Here is a 14415-nt window from a genome sequence, read left to right on the forward strand (position 1 = left end):
GCTCATAGACAGTGAACATCAATGGCTACTTCGATGCTGTCCTTTGCAGATGGGGGTGTCAGGTACATTTGCAGCCAAATATTCTCAACCAACTCGCTCTACCCCTTCTGCTGACACTGGGAGATTCATGTCCCCCCTCTGATGGGCATGGACTCTTGGCCAGTGGCCAGCCTGGCTGTCATCTGATACCAGCCCTGTAGCATGCTGAACATCAAGGCTGCCCTTGATGTTCTTGGGCCAGCATGACCACCTAAAATTTTAATATGATTACAACTTTGGTAAGTTTGCAGAGCCCTTTGCAACAACAGAAGATACTTCTGCTGTCGCAAAATGGCTGCCATCGGTGGACATTTAGGGGTGTTGCTGCACAAGGCTGGAACTGCCTACACCTGTCAGAGCAGGGAAGGCCACGGTGGGGACAGAAGGGGGCAAAACGGGGCACTGTGTGATGGGGAGGGGGGTGGATCTGATGTCCAAGGCACTCGCTGGATGCTATCCCCCAACGAGCAGCCTTCCCACCACCTTTCTGTCCCTGAACTTCAAGGAGAACCATTGCAAGTCAGGAGGCTAACCCAGGGGTAAGGGGATTTAAATCCCCTTTCCCTGTTGAAGTCTCCTGATCCACCCCCAACCCCACTGGCCACAGTATGGCTGTTTTTTGTATGGCTGCCCCAGAGTGGGGGAAGAATCTCTGGAATTGTGCTCTTAGTCATGTTCTCATTGACCCACTAGAGACCAAAGAAAAGAAAATATCCCAGTCAACAGACAATGTCGCAGCTTACACCTGTTGGTAAATAAAGCGTTTGTTGCCACTTTCAGCTCTCTTGGCCCAGATTTTTCAAAGGTTCCTCCAATATATTTTTTTCCCCTGATGTCTTTCATGAAAAATGAGAGTTTTCTCACCCCGTTGGCAAATATTTTCCCCGGCAGGTATGCTGTCGAACATGTTGCATTGACAGCATGACATGGAATCTAAAAAGCACAGAGAGACTAATTATGGGAAGAAAATTACACCAAAAGACCAATTTTCTCATGATGAAAATGACAGCCTGGTGCCCTGCCTCCTAGCCCGATTGGGCAGTTTGCCTGCGAAACATTCTTGTATCATGTTATACGAGGAGCCACGGCAATTAGGAAAAAAATAAAAATGGCATTCTTGCACAGTTAGCAGCAATGCTGAGAAACCGAGGTGAGTTGACAGCTAAGTAAGGTATCATATTAACAGCCCCATCATAGCCTGCTGCTTTAGCTTCAGTAGCATGAGAAATTTCGTGTGCTAAGCTAGGGGGCCTGGGCCACACAGATGGAACGAGCTTGTCCTCCCCCCTCCATTTTCCATGTTGTAATACTAGGGGGCCAACACAACTTACAGCGCAATCCTATCTTATGCTGGAACAGGCAGGCCAGGAGGCCTGAGCTGTATTCAGCACAAGATTAGGGCCCGAAGTGGCTCAGCCGGAGGCACGGGGAAACTCTTCCCCTTACCCCCAGGTAAGCCACCATGGCCACAATGGGTCTCCTCAGATTTGTGCCACCTCTGGCAGTGGCATATGTCCGAGGAGCAGCTTGTAATAATAATAATAATAATAATAATAATAATAATAATAATAATAATAATAATAACAACAACAACTTTATTTTTTATCCCGCCTTTCTCCCCAAAGGGACTCAAGGCGGCTTACAACATATAAAAACATAATTTAAAAACAAATAAAAACATATTAACACATCATAAAAAACAGCAGTCAGAGTAAAAAATAGGTAAAAAGAGCATAGAGCAGCAGCAAGTCATAAAAGAATCAGGCCTGTAAAAAATATTAAAAGATGTTAAAAAGATGTTAAAAGGCCGAGAACTCAGAAGGCCTGTTTAAACAGAAGGGTCTTCAGGCCTCGCCGAAAGGTCTCAAGAGAGGGAGCCATTCTTAAGTCAGGGGGAAGGGAGTTCCATAGAGTTGGTGCCACTACTGAGAAGGCCCTATTTCTTGCAGCCGCCCCACGTACCTCCCTAGGCGGCGGCACTTGTAAAAAGGCCTTCTCTGATGACCTAAGAGGACGAGCCGGATTGTACGGGAGCAGGGGATCTCTAAGATACCCTGGTCCAGAGCAGTATAGGGCTTTAAAGGTCAATACCAGCACCTTGAATTGGGCCCGGAAACGAATGTAGCTGCTCCACACTGCTCAGGGAAAAGGGTTGGGATCCGGCATAAAAGCTGGGTCCCAGCCCCACCTCCTGTTCCGCCCGCCCGCCCGGGGACTGCCCTCCACCCACCCTGCCCCAGAACACCTGTACATTTCATCCATCCTTACTTGAAAGGTTTGTGTCCAGAAGTCCTCCTTTGGCCTCCTCCCGGCTCGATTTGGACTGAACTCTTCCCAGCTTCTTTCCTGTACTCTTTGGTGCCTGCATCTGCAGAATGCCTGCCATCCCCCAAAATATTATGGTCCTCAATCCCAGTCTATAAGCACCCAAAAAGATTCCCCAGGTCCTCCTTCAGCATGTTTTGCTTGTCTAGCCTTAGACAAAGCGATCATCGCTGCAGACCTGGCTAGGAGATTCATTTCCCATTCCTCTCCTTCCCTTGTGATTTTCCATTGCAGGCCTCGTTAGCCTGGAATTTCTCCAAAATGTTTTTGGAAGCTGCTACTATCTTTGCTAATCACTTTCACCATTTATTCTAACTTGCTCTGGTGCTGTGCAGTGGCTAGAGTGCTGTGTTTGGATGGAGATGATCTGGGTCAAATTCCCCATTCCACTACATCTGGAAGGCTTTGGACAAATCTCTCTCTTCTCTCTGTCTCTTTCAGTCAAATCTGTCCTACAGAGTTGTTTTGAGGTTCAAGCACTCTTCTTACTTTCTTGGGGGAAAGGTGGGATTCTTATGAGTTACATCTGTACAGTCTTGGGGATGATATCTACGGATGGCATCTTATATGCACTTACCTGGTCTCAGTGACCACAGTAACAGAGGCGTAGGTAGAGGGTAGAAGTGTTAATGCACTTCATCCCCCCTCTCTCCTTCCCTGGAAAAAGGGATCATTTCTTCAGTGTTGCACCCGAGGCCTGAGGGAGTTCAGCAACAATTCCGTCTATATTGTAAAAGGCAAATCATGGCCTCGTTTATAATTTGGAAAGACAAGCCCCAGAACTCTCTCTGCTGTAGGACTCCCCTGCTAGCTTTATTAATCCGCATTCTGCTGCCAAGCGGAGTGGAGTTTGTGGAATTTTTGACACCTTTAAAGACATTCCAGTGGATTTAAGTACACCCGGCAGATGGTGTGAAAGGGAGACCGAGGAAGAAAGGGAAACCTCTGCCAGGGATGCATGTGCTCTAGGTAACATTGCACTGGGAGGAGGAAAACAGAACCTGCTATCATTGTTACTGGCAGCAGCCTTGCCAAAAGCAGCGAGATAATGTGCCAAAGATAATGTGTCTCTTAAAACCTCCAGCTATTATTTGATGTAAGGAACCTGCAACTTTCATGGGGTTGTAAAGCAATGATTGAATTCTCTCTCTCTCTCTCTCTCTCTCTCTCTGTCCGGATGCAATGTTATTTTCAAGAAAATGGCCTGAAAATGACAACTGAGCTTCATTTCATTATGGAGTGTGCTAGACAACTCTACTCCTCTCACTCCCTGGGGTTTGGAGTTGGCTTTTACCACACATGAAAGCTCAAGCCAGAACTGTCAGAAGAAGAAGGGGGGGAACAAGGAAAGAAAAAATTAACATTTGAGGAATGATCAGATGCACGTTAAAGGCTGGAATTGAGTTTAAGCTATAGTTGTACAGCATGCATTTAGCCCAGTGGTTCACAAAGTGTGGCTCCCTGGACAGCCGCCACGGGAGTTGCAGAATCCTTGTGAAAAACCCGTCACCCTATACAATGTATAGGATTGTAGCCCTAATTGGGAGCCACAGCCAATGGCCCAGTAGGTCGAGGGAATCACCGGTTGAAAATGTTTGGGAACCTCTAATTTAGCCAATCTAAGTATATTTTACACACACACACACACAGAGGCTATGGGCCATGCACATAATATATGAAACAGTCACATCTGAAGCTTAAATGCCCTTTACAAATGAAAAATGAAACCAGAGCCAAACCACTAACAGAAAATACCTGGCTGTAGCTGCTTCATATTTCATCTGTGTAGGTCAGCAGCCATGATTCTGTTCAGATCCTATGAGTCATTGCTTTCAATCCAGTAATGATATTTGCACATGGAAGCAGACTTCTCCATGCACGAACGTTCCAGGGTATGGAACCACCACAATGTGCAAATGGGTGACTTGGAAAGTAAAAGGAGCAGTCCAGAAGGAAGGAGAAGAGGTAGACTCCGAAAAAGGACTCTGACAGGGGAAGGCAAACTGGGACAAAGAGTAGGCAGAGAGGAGTGGTGCGGAGCATGAAGCTACAGAGCTAAGGAGGACCTACGTTGATATATAACCAACCTACTATTTGGCTGCAGGCCTATAGTCTTTTTTGAATAGTACTACAAAGTAATCAGAATTCAGTTTCCACCCAGTGGTTCTCACATATTTAGCAGCGGGACCCACTTTTTAGAATGTGAATCTGTCAGGACCCACCAGACGTGATGTCATGACCGGAAGTGACATCATCAAGCAGGAAATTTTTTTAACAATCCTCGGCTGCAAGCCTACCCACATTTATCCAGGAGTACATCCCATTGACTATCATTGTTAAAAGAATATACATAGTAGCTTGTTAAAAATACAGGTCTGTAACATTTCCCCAAATGCAGTGCACATAGCATGGTAGCATCAAGTCTAATATATTAAAAATAACATATTGAAATGAATGGGGACCCACCAGAAATTGGCTCGCAACCCACAGTTTGAGAAACACTGCACTATACCCATCCTGTTTGGCTCGTTGCATTTACCCAGTAGCGTGCCCTACTGGCATAGAGGCGTTCACCTTCGTTTTGCTCCGCCCACCCAGAATGTGTGCACAAGTGTGCACCCCCCTCTAGCTACACCACTGGTGCACACTTCACAACACAAATAGGACTCCAGTGTGAGGCAGACACATTGCAGGCACTGCATCCATTCCACATCTCAAAACACTTGTTCTCGGGCACAGGCCAATGAGAAATGAAACAGCTCGACGTAAAAATGAGCAAATTAAAATCCTGTGAAAGTTTCATGTATGGAAAAAAGTCATCCTTCCAGTGAATGGCACACTTATAATCTCCCTGTTTTGTTGTCTGGGAATGTGGAGTGGAGAAGCAGTGGGCTTGGTGAGTAAAATACATGTTGCAAAGGTTAGAAAAAGTCACTAAGCAATTTTTATTGTCTGTTTTTCATCAAGATACTGAAAGTTGAAAATTTCACCCAGTGTTAATAATACAGTATTAGTTACACATGACTGCCTTATTGGAACTAAACCAACATGACTTCTGCTCACTCAGTCCTAAATTTCTCTAGCGGGCAGCTATTTAAGCATACAAAAGCCCTCTTAATTCATAATATAGGTCACTGCTTAGCAATGAGAGTTTTAACGTGGACCAAGTGTCATTTTGCACATTTTGGACAAAGTCACTGTAGAAATATTGCTGGAGACACTTTATTTATTTATTTACTTACTTATTTATTTATTAAGACAGCATTCTCTGTTCAGGCTTGGGCTTGAGTTGCTTCATCTCGTAGTTCAATCACCAGAAAAGAACATTAAGAAGGGTCTTAGTGGAGCAGGCTAAATGCCCACTTACCAGTGTCACCTTGCTAACTTGCTCAGTGGCACTTTTCCAAGTGGCACTCATCGCATTCTTAGCAAGGGGAAAACAACTGTCCCTCTTTGTGCCACCCTCCCAGCATGGCATCTTTCCTGCTGGTTGGTGTTTTTTTGCTTCTTTCCATTTTTTCTTATGAGACAAAAGGTGGACTAATGACCTGCTCACCATTCAGCAGATCTGATGAGCGGCACGCAGCTTCCTTGAGAAGGCATTTGTTATCTAGTGGATCCTTGAAATGGACAGCCTAATTCAACCCCTTTCCAGTCCATAGCATGCAGAACTGTGTGCACCAAGTGTGCACTTCCTGCTACGGGGAGCAAGTCCAAGGCGAGGAGGAGGGCTGGTCTGGGAAGGGAAGGGAAGATAGGATCCAGCATGCATGACTACCAACGGGATCCACCTGCCACCAAATGACCCCTTGGTTTGACTGACTCCCCATCCCGATCCTTCCCCAAACAGCCTAAGAACTCCCCTTTCTGCCACCTCGCCTGCACTGGTGATACATCTTGGTGGTTCTGGCATGTGCACAGAGCCTCCAGCCATTTCCACCAGCGGCTCTGTAGCATGTGACGGTGGCACAATGGTTGTGCCATGGTAATGAGTCTTATATTGCTAGATCCACGGCCATAAGTGGTACATAGGGTTGGGTCATAAGTCTCTTGTCTTATCTTTCCACCCTCAGAGAAGTCAAAGTTTCAAAAGACCTTTGTGGCCATTTTCATGCATGTCTTAGAGCCCAGTCCTATCCCCCCTCCCTGACCAATGAAGCTGCACCAAAAGGGCACATGCTGGATTGGGGGGGGGGATTGGCAGAGTTGGCAGGGAGAAGGGGACTTATTTTCCCTTACACCTGTGTTAGTCTCCCACTCACCTATGGGTTTCCTCAGACCTGCCCACTCTGTAGCTGGCAAAAGTCCAAGGATAAGAAGGGGGTGGGCTGCCTCAAAATGGAAGGGATAGGATCCGTTGTGTGCCACTGCCAACCGGACCCACCACCTCTCACCGCCCCTCCTCCTGCTCCCAGTTTTGCCCCCTGCCCCTACCACTGTCCTACCTGTTCCAGTAGGCATGGCAGGGTCTGGTGGCAAAGTTATGGCGCTGCCATTTTATAACAGCGGGACCTGCTTTGCTGTCATAATGGATTCTACTCGACAGCCCAATACCTAATAGGACTGGGCTGTCATTTTATGTTCTCCCCTATTTCTCCAAAACTTTGTTTGAAACAACTTGTTTTGCCGTGTGTTACTTGCAAAAACTTTTGCCTGCCAGTGAGCATGACATGATTTGCATGTCTTTGGGGGAAGCAAATTCTGCTTTTCTGTAGCAGAATCTGAATTTCTTCGGTGCAGAATTTAGATTCTTCTGTAATGCACATTGTAGACAACCCTGATGATCACCAGTATTCTACGCATTTGTTTGAACACTTTTCTGAAACATATGGGGGGGGGGGGGCTTATTTGTGCATAGTCCCTTGTCTCAGAGACTATGCCTCTCCCTGCATGAACACACGGGAAGCAAGACACATTTTCATATATCATAATACAATTAATTGCATATGATGATAGGAAGAGCACCAATGATGATATTTCAAAAGTATGACACTTGAAATCACGTCCTCATTTCATTCCAAAGTCATTGAGGGTTGTTGCAGCCTGACATGTTTATAACATCACAGGAATGAATTAATTAGGCACCAGACAATTGCCTATTGGTAGAAGAGAAGACAGAACCTCCGTTATGGCCGAGCGGATTAACTTTTGAAAGAGCTGGAATGTGTGAAGCGAAGATGTGCCGATGGCTATATGTAAGATTCTAGGTGCTCCAGGCCAAGCTGGATGAGCTGGAAGACGGCTTGCTTCTCATTATCTCCTGGAGATGGTAAAAACAAACCTTATGGAGTGCATTATCAAAAACATGAGATATCAACTGGTTTTGTTTTTGGGTTCTCAGCTTTATAATCTGCGGGTGTCAGACTTCTGGCTATTAGAAACAGGCTTTTGGGTTATGACCTGAGAACATTACCAGATGTGTTTGCTCAGGAGGAGGAACCTCCATGTTTGAAATCAAAAGTGAAGGGAGAGAGTTGGCATGCTGAAGGACTTAATCGTGGCCTTAGATGAAAGACGGAACACATCTATGAGCCTTCTGCAAATCATCACGTTATGAAGGACTTGAAAAGCGAAAAGATTGGGGAAAAAGAGACTAGCCCTCTTGAGGCATTCAGCTGAACTTTTGGAGAGGTGGGAACAGGAGCACATTGGCTCGCTGCTCCCAATGACAGCGTGCTCCATGGCAATGCCCCCTGCCCTTGATTGCAGGGATAAGTGCAGACAGGGAGTGGGGTATGGACACAGAGTGAATTAGCACTAAGGGTGTCTGGCTAGCCTATATACTTTCATTTCCTCCATCTCACCCCTATGTTCATTTGAGTGCTTGGAGTCAAACTGTAGCTTCTGGTTGATTCAAGTGGCTACATCCACCGATTCACTTATCACGGTTCACAAATTCCCCCCATTGCACTAACGCCTTCACTTTGATTTCAGCTCTCTTGTCTCTGTCTCCTCTGCCTCTCTGGTCTCTGTGCTGCCACAAACGCTAACAGGAAGCTGGGAGAGCTAACAGGAAGTGGGGCTGGAAGGCTGAAAACAACAAAGAGCCATGGCATTGTGTTGTTTTCAGCCCTCCAACCTGCTTCCTGCTAGCGTTTGCAGCAGCACAGACAGCAGAGAGCAGGGAGATACAGGAGGCAGTGAGACACAGGAGTCAGAGACAGGAGGGCTGCAGTCAGAAAATGCCACTTTGAATGCCGACTTGGGAGATAAAGCAGAAAATAAATAAATAAATAAATAAATAAATAAATAAATAAATAAATAAGTCATTTACTGAATGGGGAGAATTTGTGAACCGCTTCTTGTAGGGTTTGCTAGTATCTATGGCCTCCCTGTATTTGCAGTAGCAGCAGGAACCTACCCCCACAGATAGGGTGGGGGTGCCTGTATATATATATATATATATTTTTCCAGTCCTGATTATTCAGGGATCCCTCATTATTCCCAGGAGCTACATTTTTGAAAAGTAGCACGTATATCAAAAGCACATAAATTTAAAAAAAAATTTTACCATAAGAAACTATGCAAATGGTACAAATTAAGGGAAAAGTCATATAACACTTTGATGACTGGTGATTTCTGCTTACCCAAAATGGATGGGGTTGAGGAGGAAGGCAAGTGGGAGTCTACTGATGTAGATGGCCAAGGGCCCAATCCTAAACAGTAGCAGCGCCGGCACTGAGCTCCAGTGCTGGGTGTTGCATATGTGCCGTAAGGCACATCTGCGGCTCCTGGAGAGGAGGGGCTGCCAGCGCTGGTCTTCAACATGGCTTGGAAGGCCCCACATACTTCTATTTACAAGTCCTTCTTAACAAGTCTGTTGTTCCTTCTATAAGATCACTCCTTTTCAGCAGACGAAAATCTGCTGAATAGCTCTGTTTTCTGACAGCTGAAATAACAATGTGAATCAATACACTTTAGTGCTCAATTAATGTTAAAGAACTTTGGATGGTGATTTGCCAAGCAATGTTTTAATAAGGTTTTTGTGGCTGAAAGCAGGTGCAAATTGCTTTTTTTTTTTTTCTCCTCAAGGATTTAATGGATGATGCACAGGCATTATACAGCAAAGAGAAAGTCAGAAGAGCCAAAGTAACATTATTTTAATAATATAAGCCAACGAATCTGACTAATACAATCTCTAGCTCTTTTCTAAATCTGATTCCTTCAATAATGTTTGCATCTTATGTACCCTTTATGTACCCCCATTTCTCATACAAATGCTGCATAGATTACTATGCATCCTCTCCAAAACCAAGATAAAAGCTACCCACCCAGAAGTCTTGCTTCCTGTATGTAATTCTTCATTAGAATGCATTTTTCCATCTGCATGGAATTATTTATTTTTCCAACATTCCTTTTGAAACAAAGAGCTTCTCTCCACAAACCTGACATTACTAATTTCCTTCTGCAATGGTAACACATAATACACACACCACCATGACTGCATCCTGAAATTCCATTGAAAGCACCAACAATAGTTTATTCCTCAATAAGTTTTAAGGGCAAAGAGCAAAGGAACTGCTGCTCTGTCTGTACTAGAACTCTCTTAGATTGTTTCTGCACTGTTATGTTAGTCTAAGTGCTCTCTCATCTGATACATTTCAGGGTTGGTTCCCTCATGCCTGTGTATCACTAAATGTCTCTGTTCTTGATGACCAGCAGGTGAGTGCATGAATGGATTCCACTTAAAAGGTGGAGGGTGTTTTCAATGTCCTCTTGGTGGTCTTTGACTGTTGCGGACCTGGCCCCTGTGCAACCCCAGGGCACAGGACCACAACATGCCACCCCACCCCCCACAACATGCACCCCTCCAAGAGGAGACTTACCAGCTCTACTGGTTTCCAGAAACCAGTAGTAGTATTTAAGTGTACTTCAGAGGCCTCAGAAGACTTTTGGAGTGCCCATGGATGTAGCACGAGGCCTCCCCAGCCTGTGGAATGGCTCCAGAGGACAGGTTAAGGTGGCAGTGGTGGGATAGCAGGCATGGTGGTGCCATTCCCACAGGTCCCACAGGTGTGGCACCTCGGGGCTTTTGCCCCATCAGCCTCCCCTAGGACTACCACTGGTCTTTGATGGTCCATTTACACACTGATGAAGATAGATAGCACTTGATGTGCCACCATCAGCATTGCATAAGCTAGTCCTGACACCTGCAAACCAATGCATAATAGACACCTGGAATCCCAGCCAGTGTACAGAGTGTATAGTTCCCTTATGGGAAGGTACAGTATTAGCACAACAAAACCTTGCATTAAATTGAATCATTGCTTCAAGGGCTTATTTGTACATCAGAAGCGTGCTGATCCACATCTGAACTGAGTGAAATGCATTGCACAAGTATGCCAGTAGTATTATCACAGTGATAGCTTCTCTATTTGGCGTTTTCCATCAATCACTTGACCATTCCTTCTACTTCTTGCCTTGTCTGATCTAAAATTTAAAATTCTAATGCAGTGGTTCTCAAACTTTGAGAGAGCTTTACTCCCTCAGTAAGTCTTTGTGGGGTAAGTGCTAGGGCAGCGACGCAATCCCCAGGATCGCGCTGCTAAGGGGGGGCGAGGGGGGTGCTTGTGACTTACTTTCACAAGGCAGGGCTGCACAGGGCTACCTGCACCTGCTGCAGCCCTGCCTTCTGAAAGTAAGTCACAAGCACCTCCCTTGCCCCCCCAAATGGATGCGATCCTGGGGATTGCTTCCCTGCCTCTCCCCTTCCCCCACACCTTAAAGGGACGGAGGAACCTTTACACGAACTGGTAGGTCATGACCCACCAGTTTGAGAACCACTGTTCTAATGTATCATGCCAGGAATTTGAGAAGATCCCTATTGGATCCAGCCATAGTTCTATCTAATCCAACATCCTGATTCCAACAGTGGTCAGTAGTAAACCACTGGGAAGGTCCACAAGCAGGACTTGAAGGCAGTAGCCTTATTTGTCCCTGGTATCTGATATTGAGAGCTAGACTGCCTCTGAACTTGGAGGTTTTATTTACCGATCCTAGTTCATGTCACACACACACACACACACACACACACACACACACACACACACACACACACTTACTCTGGAAGAGTCCCATTCTGTAGGATTACTCCATAGTAAATGAACTGTGTCCTGAATCCTTAATTTGATGAGCAACCTTAAGTTTCTACCAGCAAAAAGAAAAAAATGTCTCGCAAGACCTGCTCTTCATCCTGTTTTTTTTGGTATGCTTCATGGACATCTTTTGATTCAAGCAATGCATGCCAGATTATAATTTCCACAGCACATCAATTTTTTTTTTCCATTGCAAAGCTTCCTCTTTCATAACTTGTTGAGCAATCACTATCAGTGTTTATTATGTGCAAAGGCACTGTAATGCAAAGGGTCTTGCGCCATGCTCTCTCTCTCTCTCTCTCTCTCTCTCTCTCTCTCTCTCTCAGACAAAATTTAAAAAAAAGAAGAGACCTTGGAGAAGAAAGAAAATGTTGCATTTGCTGAATGAGGCTAGAGGAGGTGCAAAGCACTAAGTTCTGCAGGGAGCCTCCACGTGGCATGCAAGCAGCCCTTCCTCCTTCCCTTTGGAGCCAGATGTTCGCCTCTGTTTTTCTCCCATCCCTTCCTAGAATGGCTCTGAAGGGGAGCGGGAAGGGCCACTTGCATGACGCAGTGAGGCTGCCTGCAAAACTTAGTGCTTTGCACCCCCTCTAGCTATGCCACTGAGGCTAAGGACCAAACATCATGACATGTTAACCACATCATATGGACTTGTTTGCTAGAATTTCTTGTGCATGTTAAATATCAGTCATGGGAGCCCTGATTCAGACTGGGACTGCGGTGAGGATGGAAGGTGGTTTTTAACCCTTTCTTTTTATTGCAGTTCCCAAGCCAGACTTGGCCCCTATAACTGCTATTTTCTCAGAGATGGGAGTTCCCATAGTGCTAGTGGGAACTCCTGTCCAAGCAAAAAGAGTCACCGTGGGTGCCTCAATCAAGACTAGGCTTGCTTGTTGCTGATATTTAACCAAAACCGATGCATACAAAAACATCCACACAGAGCCAAAGGATGTGATTGATATGGCATCTAGTTGGCCCCCAAAGCAGTGGTTGGCAACCTTCAGTCTCAAAAGACTATGGTATAAGCCTACAGCACCTGGTATTCCCAAGCGGTCTCCCATCCAGGTACTAACCAGGCCTGACCCTGCTTAGCTTCCGAGATCAGATGAGATCAGGCATGTGCAGGGTAACAGTTGCTCTTATAGAACTATGGCTTGGGTGGGCCACTGTTTCGGCCACCCATTTGGTGGGCCACTGTGAGATACGGGAAGCTGGACTAGACGGGCTTTTGGCCTGATCCAGCAAGGCTCTTCTTATGTTTTGTTCTTATGTTCTTTATGACAGGTGAGAGCAGTGCTGGGTAATGTAGTTTTCTCAACCTAGTAATGGCATAAGCTTGGAGGGGTTGGAGGAATGGATGGGTGAGAGGCAGAGACAGAGGGAGGCAGGGCTTAAATTTCTCTCCGGCTCAGATTTTAACCCACAATTGAGAAGAACTTTCAGGATAATAACACTTGTCTTGCATTGGGAGTGAGCATTATGAACCCACCGGATCTCAGTCCCAAGAAGTGGATCATGTTCAGCAGCATCAACACTAGCAGATAAGTACTCATGTGATCCTTGACAGCAGCACTAGACTGAGTACGCCACGTAGTTTGATTCGTAGCTGGTGCACTACATCTCTATCCTTCACCTGCCCTGGTGACTGGAAGACCTCAGAACACTGTACCTCTCAGAACAGGGTGGGTCAAGCCGCATAGTGTATTGCAAGGGAAGGTGATACTGTCTATAGGTTCCCTTGTGACTACAAACATGTCAGCACCAAAGAGAAAGGTGTCTGCTGACTCAATGTGCCAGCGTAACCTCACCTCTTCATCACTTTTCGAGCCGGCTTGTCAAGCCAGCGCGATGAAAGGATGTCACATTTCCATGTGCGAACGCATTTGCATGCGGTGCTTGACATGAGGAGGGCTGAGGAAAAGGCTCTGAAGTGCAAGAGCAGGTCTTTGCAAATAATTGTGATTAAATGATAGCGTTTGCATGCACTCGTTCTCTTCAAGATGTGTGAGATGATATTGATGACACCAACTTGCAGAGGAGCAAATGCTACCCTCTCCGGCAGGGCCTCCAAGAGGAATTTTATCAGGGGGTACAAAATTTCTTTTGGGCCCCTTTGCAAAGGGGGGGGGTGAAACAGAGCAGGGGAGGGTGGTGACAGGTGAGCAGAATAGGGGCAGGGAGGGGTGAGGCATGATGAGGGGAGACTAGAGACAGCTGGAAAAGTCTTTGGATTGCAGGTCTACCCAGCCATGTGGCATCAGTAGTGTAACCAGCATCCCCAGTCATGGTAATGTCCCCATCATCCCAAACAGGCAACAAATCTGAGTAGATAGGAAAATGTCAGATCCCAGGAAATTTCTGGGCCCCTCCTCTGGCTCCTGGGCCCCCCTTTTTGCTCTGGGCCCAGGTACAAATTATCCCCTTTACCCCCCTCTCCTAGGCCCTGCTCTCTGGTGACCAAACTCCTCTCAAAACAGTTGTGAATGTGCCTGCAAATGTTAGACTTTCAGCACGCCAAACTATTGGGTGACAGAAGTAAAGAACAGGAAGAACGAAGACGTTAAAGCCTCAAATTTCAAAGAAATGCACCGAGCATTTCAAATTTGCATCCTACGGGATGTCAGTAGTACTTTATCACCACCAGAGCTCATATTGTATCTATTTATTTTACTCCCACCAGGTATATCCTTCTCTTCAGCTGGCCTCCAGAACAAGTTACATGTGAGTGATGAAAGAACCATTATAACAAATCATTAAAACCATTAAAAGTTCATCATCTCAGAGGCTGATGAATTGGGATGAAACCATGGTGGGGCTAGGGAGGCTTCAATACTCTGCCCCACCACAGTTTTGAATCCCCCATATATCATTTTTTAATGGAAAGAAAACTTTCATCGGCTTGCAATGGAAGCTTTCGGGGGGGGGGGGTTAAAAAGTATGTGGACGCGTGAGACCA

At 45.8% G+C, this 14415-nt stretch overlaps 1 pseudogene; it reads right to left on the reverse strand.

Annotated features, from left to right (window-relative positions):
* Window positions 1–12483: 12483 nt before the first annotated feature.
* Window positions 12484–12603, reverse strand: LOC136643331 (5S ribosomal RNA; annotated as a pseudogene).
* Window positions 12604–14415: the final 1812 nt, after the last annotated feature.

This window comes from Tiliqua scincoides, chromosome 2 (genome assembly GCF_035046505.1).
Source record: "Tiliqua scincoides isolate rTilSci1 chromosome 2, rTilSci1.hap2, whole genome shotgun sequence".
Lineage (NCBI taxonomy): Eukaryota > Metazoa > Chordata > Lepidosauria > Squamata > Scincidae > Tiliqua > Tiliqua scincoides.